This window comes from Rutidosis leptorrhynchoides, chromosome 6, assembly GCF_046630445.1.
Source record: "Rutidosis leptorrhynchoides isolate AG116_Rl617_1_P2 chromosome 6, CSIRO_AGI_Rlap_v1, whole genome shotgun sequence".
Classification (NCBI taxonomy): domain Eukaryota; kingdom Viridiplantae; phylum Streptophyta; class Magnoliopsida; order Asterales; family Asteraceae; genus Rutidosis; species Rutidosis leptorrhynchoides.
Window position 1 is genome coordinate 244,139,438 of NC_092338.1, and position 17,237 is coordinate 244,156,674.

Genomic DNA, 17,237 nt, shown 5'->3' on the forward strand with positions numbered 1-17,237 from the left:
GACTTATGTCCCGATTCCGGTTTCTCGAACGCATTTTTGTACACTTAAAAAACTTGCACTTTACGTTACGCGACGTGTACCTTTATTAATAACTAGACTTAATCATCGATAAACTATATTACCCAAAGTATAATCTTTACATTTGAGTGTTGTGGTCATTTGCTTCTATAAATTAAAATCTCGTTATTTATCAAGGTATGTTTAATAATATTATTTTAAATCCAAAAATGTTTTATGACCAAGTTAATATTATATTTCATCATTTCATAAAATATAAATATATTTTCATTTAGAAATATAAACTTATATATTTTAGAAATATTTATTTCCTAATATAATATTTAGTTTTTCAAAACTAATTATATTTCAAAGTTTATATATATATATATATATATATATATATATATATATATATATATATATATATATATATATATATATATATATATTAAAATCGTTTAAACAATAGATATTATTATATCACCTAATGTTTACGCTCTAAAACTTAATTTAATATAATTCATTTATGCGTCAATGTTTATTTTAACTCCTCAAATGTTTTAACTAACATATCTAAAAATCAAACGAATCAAATAAACAAGTGTTACTATTATCTACTTAACTAATTTGAAATTATATATATATATTCAATTATTATAAACACGTTTTAAATACACGTTGCAAGTTATTTATATATTCAACAACTAATATTCTAATTCATGTTATTTAAATAAGGACATTTTAATAATCAAGTTCCATTATATCAAAAACCATTTTCTACACTTGTAACTAAATTAATTGATTATTATGAAATTTAGTCTTCCACTAACTTTTGTCTAACCTTCATCAATTGACACATTTGTTCTTACTTGTAAGTCACTTTACCATTTATTCTGAATCCCGTTAAAAATAATAGATTTCTTAAATCATAGTAGACCCCATAACAGAGACTCGTAATCATAATTCAATGTATCTGATAATTCAATCATTTGGAATTATCTTTTAACTTCGTAAGTAAATATATCCAATAGGTATTCAAACCAAGATGTTTAATGTACGGTGACATATACCCTTAACATTTATTAACGTTCTCTAGTTATAATATATATATATATATATATATATATATATATATATATATATATATATATATATATATATATATATATATATATATATATATATATATATATATATATATATATATATATATACATATATATACATTTTTTCACAAAACAAGTTACATATATTAGTTCGTTAATCGTCGGGGTTCGAACGAGGTTAATGAATGTATGAATATAGTTTAAAATTTTTGAGATTCAACTTAACAATTTGCTTATCTTGTCAGAATAGCATAAAGATGAAGTTTAAATTTGGTCAAAAATTTTATGGTTGTCACATTAGAATCACTAAGTCGTCAATATACCGTGATTCACAAAGTGCAATTGCAATTACTAGTAACCCGGTCCAGCATTCTAAGGCCAAACACATAGATATTCATTATCATTTTATCAAGGACCATGTAGAAAAGGAAGATATAGAATTATACTTTGTGCCTACAAAAGTATAATTAGCCGACATGTTCACCAAACCTTTGGATGAGGTTAGGCTAAAGTTCTTGATTCAACAAATAGGCATGGTGGAGTATAGTCCTTAATTTCCTTAATACAATTGGTATTTATACCTGGATCTTGTGTTTAGGGGAAGTATATTCTTTCTAGGGGGAGTAACTGAACTTTAATGATTTATATACTATCTTTCTAGGAGGAGCTTTTGATTCTATGATAACTCCCTAGATTTACTTTTCAATCATTACGATAGAGGAAGGTAACTGATTGATATCTTGATTCAAGGGGGGGTTTATTATTTTCTTATGGAATGATCAAAATGCTGATTTACTATTCTGTATATCATATTTTGAAGGGGGGGGGGGGGGGGGAAGGGAGAAAATAAAAAAGAAAATTGTTTTTCAAAAAGTGGATTCATAAAAACTTGTGTTTTAATTGACTAAAATTCACTTCAGCTTGTATACATCTCAGTATGCAACCCGTTTTACAATTGATATCACTGAGGATTTGTACATTGTTCAAATTCAATAAGTACAAATCTTATTTTTTGAAAAATCCTAAAAATTAGAAAAATTTAAAATCCAAAAAGATTTGATTTTTCTTGAATAAATGTTATTTTTAGTTTGTTACTGAATCTGACAACCGAACAGTGTAGATTCGATATGTTCCAAAAATAGTCACATACACTCAATCTTAAAATTTAATGCGAAATGATAAACTTGTGCTTAAATTCTTTCTGATTCACTAAGGTTTGAATTAAAAAATGAATGAAAACTCTTAATGGACTGACATTTGGTTTCTAAAGACCATTCGGTATCAATTCGGTTAGGCCCAAGTTTGACCCAGATTCGGTGTATAAATATCAGAGTAAAAGTCAAATCTTTTACTTTTCATATTCTGAAGCAAACCGAACCTGAGCCTAATCTACCGAATTCGAGTCTTTTTTCTCTCAAATCTTTGGTAAATTATTATTTTAATCAAGTTTTTCTATGTAAAGACATAGATCTGAGTCATATGATTATCATGAAAACAATATCTTTCAAAATCTTTATGCTTAGATAACATAATTGATTAGAACTAAGAAAACGTAATTTGATATTATGAAAATTGATTTTAATGTTTAAAGAGATTTGTTAACTTAGATGATGTTGTTTGAGCTTAAAATGATGGTTGATATGTGAAAGATACTTGAAAATGACTTATACAGCATGATCAATTGCAGTTTAATGGATTCTGTACATACCGAATATGCTCTAACTGTTACATACTTATCTAATTCTTTTGTGTTTAAAAGTGTTTCTGATTATGAACTTAATGAATATATGACTAGAAATGCATGTTTAGAGTATTATATGTGAAGTTTTGATGTTACTTAATCTACCATGTTTACCTGATACCGAATCTGGTAATTTTGTGGTTAGATTTCAAACATTATACTTATGATTTGTATTTGAATAATCTTTCATGCTAATCTAGTTCATGAATGAAAAAGGAAAAATAAATTTGGTAATCGAATCTGAGAAATTTCAAAGTTACCGAATCTGCTTAATGTTGTGAAAAATGACCAAGTGTTGTTAGCATTTTGGTTGCTTTGTTTGTATAATCATGATTAATCCATATTTTGCATGATAATTCTTGATGTATTTGAATCTTAAATGTTTAACATGGATTTCATGGTTGTCAGACACTTGTAAATATTTGGAATAAAATATTTTTATAAGTTATAAAATCCATAAAAAACATAAATTTTGAAAATGAAAAAGATTTCAAAGGAAATAAGAATGAAGACATGTGATTATTCTTAACATGTTGTGATCTTTTATTCTTATCAAGCAGCTAATGGCGAACAATTACTTCATCAATTCTAAGACTATCATTCCTGGAAACTAGTGGTTGGCCATACTGGAAAGGCATTAGCTATGGGGTTCTTTGAGTTTATCTGTTAGTGTCCTGAGCTGGAAATTTGGCTTCTGAATAGAACAATTAAGTTTGTTGAGGCTACACGACCATCTGCTACTAACCCTCAGGGAGAACCTGCTCAGTTTGAATTCAACTGAGAGGTGTGAATGGAAGGAGGATGATTACAAAAGCAGATTTCAGGATGATCCTTCAGCTACCAATTGTTAACAATGCTCCTGCATTATCTACTAATGCTGCCATGTTGAACTCTATTGTTAACTTAGGTTATAATGGAGATACCAGTGACTGCAGCTAAGTTTCAAAAGAAATATCTCCACTACATGTGGTATGTGATCTTCTCGATCATCAATAGGTGCCTTTTGATGACACCTAAGGGTTCTGACAGCATGACGATCCCAATACTGAGGCTGTTCTACTCTTTCACCAGAGTTGAGAATCCAGACTATGCTGAGCTACTTTAGGATTTGGTTCAGGCACAAGTGGACAAAACAAGGAATACATACGTTCCTTGTGAAAGGTTTTTCTGCTTATTTATTCATGATGCCCTAACATCTTGCAGGAATGCCAACATACCTGTTCTAGATTCTCATGGTATGAGAACGGTGAGATTTGTGGAGGTGAAAAAAATACTCCAATCTTGTCTGACAATCAGTTCACAACGCCCATACCTGACTGGTTGGTGAGACTACCTAATCCTTTGGATCCTAGATTGCGTCCATACTTTAAAGCAGTACGTATACCTCTTTCGAACCTGGTACAACAAGTACAAGTTGAACCAGCCTTGGTTCTAGCCCCAGAGTGTGACGACCCGGGAATTTTCGACTAAATTTAAACTTAATCTTTATATGATTTCGATACAATAAGCAAAGTCTATTAAACCGAGTCTCAAAAATTTTGAACTGTTTCATGAAATCATTTAACCTTCGACTGCTCTTGACGATTCACAAAAAACTTTATTTGTAAATAGATATAATTATGTATATGTATATACTATCTTGAAACAACAATATACAATTTAATTGTAAATATATTAATTATGTAGTTAAGAAAATTTATATTGATAGTTTGTATAATGATATATTGTTTAATATCATTGAATTTAACTAGAAGATTAATAATTAATTATTAACAATTAATATAATAGTGATATTGAAGTGAATGCATGATATCTTAAACATGGAGAGAGTCAGTTTGCAATATATTACTTTTCTTCTTCACAGTATTACTCTCGGTTTTGTATCATATCCGTGAACCCACTTAGTCGCAACAATCCAAACTTATACACAAATAACTGTCATTTCTTCATTAGAAACATTTTTTTTAAAGTATTATTAGAATTATATAATATGGGATTTAGTATATTATGCAAAGAAGAGAACAGTTGTTAATTAAATTCTCTCTTTTATTTCCACATGATACTATTGCAATTAAATATCTTAACCATTCACTTGCTAGTATTATAAATATACACATATGTATGATTATATTATCCTACTTGTTTCCTATATGTTTCCTATCCCAATCAATCACCATTATTTATTTATTTTTTTAAACGAATTGCACAAATACTTATGGTAATAATAGTATTAAGTTTATCATTGATATTACTATTTGACTTTACTATGTGATCCATGATATTTGATATATATTTGAAGACAACTGTATTACTTTATGACTCTCATAATTTGAGATTTTGATTTGTTTATTAACTTACTTTTTCTATTATCTATTCTATCTATCACTATCTATTTTTATCTTTATCCATCGATCCATCTATATATGCAGTATACAACATGTAGATATATATCTCTATATAATCTTTGACCTCCGGCTACCACCATCATGAAGCCACCCCACACGCCATCATTAAACCCTCATGATCACCATAGTAACCTATCTTGAGTATTCCAACTTTTAATTCGGTTTATGATCGAAACCATCATCACCATGACAACCACGATTCACCATCACCATCAACCCACATAACCTCCTACTTGTTGATTATTGGACGACTCAAACACCAAAAGAAAACAACATTTATGGCGACATGATATCTACCGAAATTAAGGAACCAGAATTCGAAATGCAATTAAAATAGCAAGGTAAATACCTCACGAGTTTTATTTGTTTGCAACTCTTAGATTAAATTTCCTTGTTCTATGTAAATCACAAACACACCACCATACAACACCCACTTCATTTATTTTTCGGCTGCTACAAATATCCTTCTCTGTTGCAATCTGTCGCAAAATAACGCCCATGATTGCATCATTAAAACCACCATTGAACCATCGACTGCTACAGTTCCTATGTCTTGCATGTTTTTCACTGTGTCAGACCACCAAAACAACACAACCACAATCCATTACTGCTACTATGCAGCTTGTTCCTGCTGCTACGCGTGTGTCTTCTGTTTCTATTTACTTTCAAACAACAAACTACACAGCCACTATACTCGTTAAACGATGCTATTATTTTTCTATTTCTTCTTCTATTTATCTGCTGTAACCAAAACTAATAACCATCCATAATCAAACTGTTTTCCTTCCTGCTCGAATACAACTACAACATGCAACTTCATCTATTTTCTATTGTCCTGTTATTTGAACCCAACTCAAAACAAACCCAGCACAACCGTTACCATTTAAACAACCCACATCATCACCTAGAAAACCTGCAACTGCTACAGTACTTCTGTTTCTTTCTTTTTCGATCGAGACAAAAATTAACATAAACAAACACGTTCCTTTTCTTTCCTTGTGGACCGACATTTACTCCCTTTAACTAGCCCCACTTGTGGATGATTGCTCACTAATTGTTGCTGCAATATTAACAATATTATAAGGAAGACGATATCGATGATGATGTGATAGTGATGAAATCTTGATGAAACCCTGATGAAAATAATAATGGAAGTAAGAGATGATAATAGCGACTGGGATGTTAATCGATGATACTCAAATTTTATTGATGATGATTGTGTTAATAAATTAATTGTGATGATAATGATTTATAAAGTCGATGATTGATTTTCAATGGTGATTAACTGGACTGAAATTGGGATTCACACTTATTAAATATTGGGCTCGTGGAACTGTTTTTGGGCCGAAAGAATGATTGGGCCAGATTATCAAATGAATGATGAAGTGGGTCGAACGGTTTGTATTACCTGTTTAATCAATAATCGAGCATATTAAAACACATGAAAATGGACAGATGAGTGGTGGAGAGTGTGCTTGCTATACAAGAGGTCTTGGGATCGAACCAGGACTTCAACGTTTTTTTTTTTTTACATATAGCAGTTGCATAAGTTAGGCCATCGGGCTATACACAACAATAGGCTAAACGGTTTCTACTTCGGACGTGAAACAAACCCAACACACTCGTTACTCGTTTACTCGTTCTCTCGATAACGGTATAACTATTATTATTGTCACTATTATTATTATTATTAAGTATTAGTAAGTACTATTAATATTAATACTATTGTTATTATTATTATTATTATTATTATTATTATTATTATTATTATTATTATTATTATTATTATTATTATTATTATTATTATTATTAATAATATTATTATCATTATAAGTATTATTATTAAGTATTATCATTAATGTTATTATTAGTAGTATTATTATGATTAAAATCATTATTATTATTATTATCATTATTATTATTGTCACTATTTTTGTATTAAAAATATTACTTTAATAAATAAAGGACAATTATGTAAAAATATATTATTCATCTATATTAATATTAATACTATTTTGTTTTAATAAAATGTTATTGTAATTAAGTTACAAATAATATATAAATATATTTTAAATTGAATCATATATATAAATAGTAGTAAATCTTAATACATAACTAAATATATATAAATTGTTTGATTTCGATTATATGTATTAATATAAATAAATGATATAGCTTCGTGAATCCGAGGCCAACCCTGCATTGTTCAGTTTCATCGTATGAATATTTTTACTACAAAATATTGGATAGTGAGTTTCATTTGCCTTTTTACCTTTTATACTTTTGGGACTGAGAATACATGCGCTATTTTTATAACTGTTTTACGAAATAGACACAAGTAATTGAAACTACATTATATGGTTGAATGGATCAAAGCCAAATATGCCCCTTTTAGCTTGGTAGCCTAAGAATTAGGGAACATACCCCCTAATTGACGCGAATCCTAAAGATAGATCTATCGGGCCCAACAAGCCCCATTCTGGAATTTGGAATGCTTTAGTACTTTGATTTTATCATGTCCGATGGGTGTCCTGGAATGATAGGGATATTCTATATGCATCTTGTTAATGTCGGTTACCAGGTGTTGAATCCATATGAATGATTATTTTTGTCTCTATGCATGGGACGTATATTTATGAGAAATAAAAATCTTGTGGTCTATCAAAATGATGTATTTAATTGTTTTATGATAAACTTATGAACTCACCAACCTTTTGGTTGACACTTTAAAGCATGTTTATTCTCAGGTATGAAAGAAATCTTCCGCTGTGCATTTGCTCATATTACATGGAGTTGTTCATGGCATATAGAGGTCAGAACCTCGCAATGGGACCAACTGTTGAAGACTTCGTCCAGATGGATTAGGACGGGTCCTTTCAGTTGGTATCGGAGCGGTGGTCGTAGCGAACCAGGTCTTGCATTAGTGTGTCTAACTAGGAGTTGTTAGGATGCATTAGTGAGTCTGGACTTCGACTTAGTAGTTGTTAGGTTATATTAATAAGTCTGGACTTGAACCTGGTCTGCATGTCAAAAAGTTTTGCTTATCATTTGGTGTCGAAAATTATCTGCTTATCATTCTTAGTCTAGACATGTCTTGCTTCATTGATTGCATGAATATTGTAAAGACAAAATTCATATCTTAGCGTATCTGCTAAATCATATCTTATCGTATCTATTACTGTAAACTTTGCCTGACATATCTCGTAAATTCCGTTGTAATCTACGAAACCTTTTGCTCTATATATATAGATATTCTATATAGTTAGAGTACCATCCAATATTCAAAAATCAATCCCTTATTCAAATCGTACGAAATAGAATTCGTCATTAGTTCAAGTCCCTCGGATTCCGAAATGGAATCTCACTCAAGCTCCGAAAGCAGTGTGACCGGAATGGATCAACCAATCAGCCGTCATCTATTTTGGATGAATTGGGGATGGGTTCGTAGCCTCCTCAATCATTGGAGACAAGAAGAAGGTGATCCTTTCCATCCGTCACATTGCCCTCTTGGCGAAGAACCTGAAGCACTTACCGACGAACCTATCTGAAACACCATTTTCTCTCTCATTTCCAGAGTGTCTCGTCACGACTACATACTACATTAAATTCTAGATTTCATTTATCCACTTGTTCAAAACGACAATCACCCCGGTGTGATAGAAGAAATCAACGAGCTTCGCGCTCGTGTAATGGCTTTGGAGAATATGGTGCAAACGTTACAAACACCAGCAGCAGCACCAGCAGCATAACCATTACCACCACCAACAACAATCGCATCGCAAACCTCAACTTCACAATCTGTCCCACGAGCATCGACGTCTTATGCCCTGTAGATACCAAGGAATACCAACAACCACAAACGATGAAGTATTGATTCATAACTTCATTGGAGAAATGTTCTGCGGCAATTATGTAATCTCTAAAGTCTTAGAGATTATCTGTTCTAGCCCTAACCATAAATCAGATGAATGAACCAAAATGATAGGAGGAAGAATAGAAATTTTGACAAGAATGGCGTGTGATTTACAAGCTAGACTTGTTTTACCAACAGCATCAACAGTACCGTTAGCATCATCAGCACAGTCAGTGCCGTCAACATCGTCAGAATCAGCAGCACCTAAACATCACAAACTCCGTCAGTTCTATAATCACCGTGGACATCATTACGAATCAACAACGAGAATATTGTATCAATGAGTTATGAAGAATTAACTCAAGCCCTCCGAAGAATTTATATGTATATCTTACATATATATAAATTTTGAAACCATCATAAATCTTTCCGTACTAAGCTATTATGTGTGAATTTTAGCTACTTGGTTAATTCATATTACTAATATGCTATGATTACATCCTTTGTCAGCAAACTTAACCATCGTTAACTACAATCTCTATTTTAAATTCAACGAATTCTATCTCATAATAAATGTATTATTCAAATATATGTTGATTTTACACTTTCATCATCGATGTACTCGAAACTTTTCAGATGACATCATTCGTACCTTGCGAAGTTCACAAGGATTCCACGAACACCAACATCATGCATCAATAAATAATGAAGTATTGATTCATAATTTCAAATACATTGAAGAAATACTCCGTAAAATTTATGTAATTTCTAAAGTTTTAGGGATTATTCAATTCTAGTTTCAACCGTAAATCAAATGAGTCTAATTTAATATTAGCTCATTAAATCTATGTTACATCTGAAGAAAATATACACATATATATTTTCATGAAGACTGTAATAAAATTCCTTTGTACAAAATATTAATTGTAAAAAAAAAAAAAATTTAACGGGTAGGTAATACCCGAGAAATATTTAGATTCCACATTAATAAGTTACACTGTACATTCTTCCAAGCTGATTCAACAGTTGTTTACTATCCTACTTACATCCACCGATATACAAATGCGTTCACCACAGAATAACAATTTTCATTCAAATTCATATTTGAATTTTGACCTATCAGAATTCAACAAGTGGCATAATGAAGAAAATATTTGACAAAATAAAATTTGTTAGAAACAGACAAATTAACTATGAGAAATTTTGTTAAGAATCCACGCTAACTGTTCCTAGCTAACTGTTAATTCCGTATTACCTTTTATTTATCGCAATTTATTTATCGCATTTTATTTATCGCAATTTTAATTCTCGCAATTTTATTTATCGTCATTTAATTTCTATTATTTATTTTACGCACTTTAAATATCGGGACACGTATACAAGGTTTTGACATATCATATCGACGCATCTATATATATTATTTGAAATAACCATAGACACTCTATATGCAGTAATACTGGAGTTAGCTATACAGGGTTGAGGTTGATTCTACAATAATATATATAGTTTGAGTTGTGATCGAGTCTGAGACATGTACACGGGTCACGATACGTATTAATTAGTTCGAATATTATATATTAAACTATATATGAATTATTGGACTGATAACTGTTGACTATCAATTGAGGACTGCCAACATTGGATAATTAAAATGAATTAAAATATTGATTATAACATATGAAACTAAACAATTCTTCAAGTTTTCCACTTGATTTCATTTTAAACCTCATTTGTATCTTGACGATTACAATCTTTGTTCGAACCTTTCATGATTCTTGAAAACACCTCAATCTAGAGGATGAATCAATCACAATTCATTTACGGAAGAAAAGATTGATGCATATAGTTATGCACCTGAAAAACTCTCTGAAACTGAGTAAACGTTTAACACGTAGCTGTGGTAATTCCTTTAACGTTGTTATTACCGAAAATAACTTTACAATCTCTTTCCAAATTAGAAAATTTTGTCACAGCTCCAGCAAGTCAACTTCGACTTTCATTCGGATTAGTCTTATTATAGCCTTGATATATATGTCTGCTTTTCGTCATCGTTGTCGGGGAACCTTTTATATTCCACCACATTAGCAGTAAACTTACCATCAACTTCATTACTCATTGGCTTAAGTCTTCTCGAAAAATCATTATATTTGTTCATTAAAACCTTATCATATACTCATCTGCATCTGATAACGAGAATTACCATACCAATTACCGGGAAGTAGCAATCAGTATTTTGAAATCTCGCAGCATGCCTATGTCAACAGTTATATGTGTACATATAATGTCTATCATCTGGACTTACATGCTTGAATGTGAAGTTTCTGAAAAATACCCCGAACTGCGAACTAGTCCTCGAAATGCTGAGGAAGCAGCAAAAACCGTAAACGACCTTAATTGTCAGAAGTTTTACGATAAAGAATAGTATGTTGGAAAAGCTCAGAAAAGTTGAAACTGGAAAACGGATTGAGCTAACCACGAAGGAGACCAAGGAAAAATACAAGGACCATACCTTATATTTAAAAAATCTAGATAATTATGTATCCAATGAAATCTTTAGAGAAAACCTTGCTCTATACTCATATTAAATCTTGTGAAAAATCTTTCTTCATCAACCTTCGAACTTAGAAATTCTGAAAATATCATCATAAATATCTTCGATATTTCTGAGGATATTTTCATAACTCTTCTTATCCAAAATTAGTTATCTCTTCGTGCTATCTGTTTTACATCATAAAAGAAACTATTTTAGTTTCTAAATTCTAAAACCTTCGAGTTTAAAATATGAATGATTTTGAAGTAGTGTTGGGAACTGAAGCATGAATTAGTATAATATAATGACACTTGATCAACGTGATTATATTATAGTAAGTCATGCTGAGTTTTAATGGGACGTGATGATTCACAGATCATAACGTAATCATGTGCCATGTTACATAACTCTTTCATTATGCTTAACTTCTGAACATATCAAGAAAGTATATTCTTGATAGTTCTATTCTCAGTGATTCTGGTAATTTAACAAATCAAATCGTGCTAATACTTTTTTTTCCTTATTTAGAACATGACGTTTATTCGAAATTCCATACTTACGAATTCTGGACCGTTACTCGCTTTACTAGAGGTCGGGAGGATAATAAAAAAGCAAAGAGCTCCAAAATATAAGAGATGATATAAAGCCCAATAACAACACGGAAGTTACAAACCGTGGATATTAATAGGAATAGCAATATAAAGACACGGCATAATTAAGAATAGTATCACCTCAAGGTTATATTAAAAGTAAACAGATTTTTCTGGTGGAAGATTGAAAAGAAGGATGACAGAAATGATAATTAGGAAAATATCAAGGATTAGAACGGGATTAAGCATTTTCACAATTTTTTTTGGATGTATGAACTAAGAAATAAAGTATAGGAATTGTGAAAATGATGGAACGAAAGAACTTAATTTATAATGGAAATATCAGATGGAGTAGTCAAGGCAGATCACCGTATTTAATTAAAGTGATCTTAATTTCCATAAATCCCGAAGAATCAAATCTTATAGATTTCGAAGATTTTCTTTTAAATCCCTTGAATTCCGGAAATCCACCGCGACTACGTCAAAAGTTAAATCTTTATCTCAATCTGTTGTGACAGCTTCACTCGTACGCTTCACATAAACAAATCGTTTTATCTATATTAATCAATAATGATAAAACTCTAATTATCAACTCATATTCGTCATAAAAACATTTTTATGGTTAGCCATGACGACCTCACTCAAATTTCGGGACGAAATATCTTTAACGGGTAGGTACTGTGACGACCCGGGAATTTCCGACTAAATTTAAACTTAATCTTTATATGATTTCGATACGATAAGCAAAGTCTATTAAACCGAGTCTCAAAATTTTTGAACTGTTTCATGAAATCATTTGACCTTCGACTGCTCTTGACGTTTCACGAAAAACTTTATTTGTAAATAGATATAATTATGTATATGTATATACTATCTTGAAACAACAATATACAATTTAATTGTAAATATATTAATTATGTAGTTAAGAAAATTTATATTGATAGTTTGTATAAAGATATATTATTTAATATCATTGAATTTAACTAGAAGATTAATAATTAATTATTAACAATTAATATAATAGTGATATTGAAGTGAATGCATGATATCTTAAACATGGAGAGAGTCAGTTTGCAATATATTACTTTTCTTCTTCACAGTATTACTCTCGGTTTTGTATCATATCCGTGAACCCACTTAGTCGCAACAATCCAAACTTATACACAAATAACTGTCATTTCTTCATTAGAAACATTTTTTTTCTAAAGTATTGTTAGAATTATATAATATGGGATATAGTATATTATGCAAAGAAGAGAACAGTTGTTAATTAAATTCTCTATTTTATTTCCACATGATACTATTGCAATTAAATATCTTAACCATTCACTTGCTAGTATTATAAATATACACATATGTATGATTATATTATCCTACTTTTTTCCTATATGTTTCATATCCCAATCAATCACCATTATTTATTTTTTTTAAACGAATTGCACAAATACTTATGGTAATAATAGTATTAAGTTTATCATTGATATTACTATTTGACTTTACTATGTGATCCGTGATATTTGATATATATTTGAAGACAACTGTATTACTTTATGACTCTCATAATTTGAGATTTTGATTTGTTTATTAACTTACTTTTTCTATTATCTATTCTATCTATCACTATCTATTTTTATCTTTATCCATCGATCCATCTATATATGCAGTATACAACATGTAGATATATATCTCTATATCATCTTCGACCTCCGGCTACCACCATCATGAAGCCACCCCACACGCCATCATTAAACCCCCATGATCACCATAGTAACCTATCTTGTGTATTCCAACTTTTAATTCGGTTTATGATCGAAACCATCATCACCATGACAACCACGATTCACCATCACCATCAACTCACATAACCTCCTACTTATTGATTGTTGGATGACTCAAACACCAAAAGAAAACAACATTTATGGTGACATGATATCTACCGAAATTAAGGAACCAGAATTCGAAATGCAATTAGAATAGCAAGGTAAATACCTCACGAGTTTTATTTGTTTATAACTCTTAGATTAAATTTCCTTGTTCTATGTAAATCACAAACACACCACCATACAACACCCACTTCATTTATTTTTCGGCTGCTGCAGATATCTTTCTCTGTTGCAATCTGTCGCGAAATAACACCCATGATTGCACCATTAAAACCACCATTGAACCATCGACTGCTACAGTTCCTATGTCTTGCATGTTTTTCGCTGTGTCAGACCACCAAAATAACACAACCACAATCCATTACTGCTACTATGCAGCTTGTTCCTGCTGCTACGCGTGTGTCTTCTGTTTCTATTTATTTTCAAACAAAAAACTACACAGCCACTATACTCGTTAAACGATGCTATTATTTTTCCGTTTCTTCTTCTATTTATCTGCTGCAACCAAAACTAATAACCATCCATAATCAAACTATTTTCCTTCTTGCTCGAATACAACTACAACCTGCAACTTCATCTATTTTCTATTGTTCTGTTATTTGAACCCAACTCAAAACAAACCCAGCACAACCGTCACCATTTAAACAACCCACATCATCACCTTGAAAACCTGCAACTGCTACAGTACTTCTGTTTTCTTTCTTTTTCGATCGAGACACAAATTAACACAAACAAACACGTTCCTTTTCTTTCCTTGTTGACCGACATTTACTCCCTTTAACTAGCCCCACTTGTGGATGATTGCTCACTAATTGTTGCTGCAATATTAACAATATTATAAGGAAGATGATATCGATGACGATGTGATGGTGATGAAATCTTGATGAAACCCTGATGAAAATAATAATGGAAGTAAGAGATGATAATAGCAAATGGGATGTTAATCGATGATACTCAAATTTTATTGATGATGATTGTGTTAATAAATTAATTGTGATGATAATGATGTATAAAGTAGATGATTGATTTTCAATGGGATCCAGCTGAATAATTCGGTCGATTTAAATTGGTGATTAACTGGACCGAAATTGGGATTCACACTTATTAAATATTGGGCTCGTGGAACTGTTTTTGGGCCGAAAGAATGATTGGGCCAGATTATCAAATGAATGATGAAGTGGGTCGAACGGTTTGTATTACCTGTTTAATCAATAATCGAGCATATTAAAACACATGAAAATGGATAGATGAGTGGTGGAGAGTGTGCTTGCTATACAAGAGGTCTTGGGTTCGAACCAAGACTTCAACGTTTTTTTTTTTACATATAGCAGTTGCATAAGTTAGGCCATCGGGCTATACACAACAATAGGCTAAACGGTGTCTACTTCGGACGTGAAACAAACCCAACACACTCGTTACTCGTTTACTCGTTCTCTCGATTGAAATGTCCCGTTCATATTGATTATAAACGTTCCATATTAATTGATTTAGTCGCGAGGTTTTGACCTCTATATGAGATATTTTTCAAAGACTGTATTCATTTTTAAAATAACCATAACCTTTATTTTATCGATAAAAGTATAAAAATCATTACGTAGATTATCAAATAATGATAATCTAAAATATACCGTTTACACACGACCATTACATAATGGTTTACAATAAGAATATATTACATCAAAAATAAGTTTCTTGAATGCAGTTTTTACATAATATCATACAAGCATGGACTTCAAATCTTGTCCTTATTTTAGTATGCAACAGCGGAAGCTCTTAATAATCACCTGAGAATAAACATGCTTAAAACGTCAACAAAAATGTTGGTGAATTATAAGTTTAACCTATATATTATCAAATCATAATAATAGACCACAAGATTTCATATTTCAATATACATCCCATACATAGCGATAAAATTCATTCATATGGTGAACCCCAGGTAACCGACATTAACAAGATGCATATAAAAATATCCCCTATCATTTCGGAAAATCCTTCGAACATGATAAAAATAACATCGAAGTACTAAAGCATCCGGTACTTTGGATGGGGTTCGTTAGGCCCAATAGATCTATCTTTAGGATTCGCGTCAATTAGTAGATCGATTTACTAATTCTTAGGCTACCAAGCAAAAGGGGTATATTCGGCTTTGATCATTCACCCATATAATGTAGTTTCATTTACTTGTGTCTATTTCGTAAAACATTTATAAAACTGCATGTATTCTCATCCCAAAATATTAGATTTTAAAAGTGGACTATAACTCACTTTCACAGATTTTTACTTCATCGGGAAGTAAGACTTGGCCACTGGTCAATTCACGAACCTATAACAAATATGTACATATATATCAAAGTATGTTCAAAATATATTTACACCATTTTTAATACGTTTTAATGTTTTAAGTTTATTAAGTCAGCTGTCCTCGTTAGTAACCTACAACTAGTTGTCCACAATTAGATGTACAGAAATAAATCGATATATATTATCTTGAATCAATCCACGACCTAGTGTATACACGACTCAGGCTAGATCACAACTCAAAGTATTTATATTTTTGGAATCAACCTCAACCCTGTATAGCTAACTCCAACATTACTGCATATAGAGTGTCTATGGTTGTTCTAAATAATGTATATATATGGGTCGATATGATATGTCAAACCATTTGCATACGTGTCTATGGTATCCCAAGATTACATTAGAATGCATGTATAATACAATATAAGTTAGCTAGGATATGATTTGTATAGAATTGTTACAATATTTCCCGTAGCTACAACAATCAAAAAATATCCAATCTTGTTTTACCCATAACTTCTTCGTTTTAAATCCGATTTGAGTGAATCAAATTGCTATGGTTTCATATTGAACTCTATTTTATGAATCTAAACAAAAAAGGTATAGGTTTATAGTCGGAAATATAAGTTACAAGTCGTTTTTGTAAGAGGTAGTCATTTCAGTCGAAAAAACGACGTCTTGATGACCATTTTGAAAAACATACTTCCACTTTGAGTTTAACCATGATTTTTGGATATAGTTTCATGTTCATAAGAAAAATCATTTTTCTAGAAGAAAAACTTTTAAATTAAAGTTTATCATAGTTTTTAATTAACTAACCCAAAACAG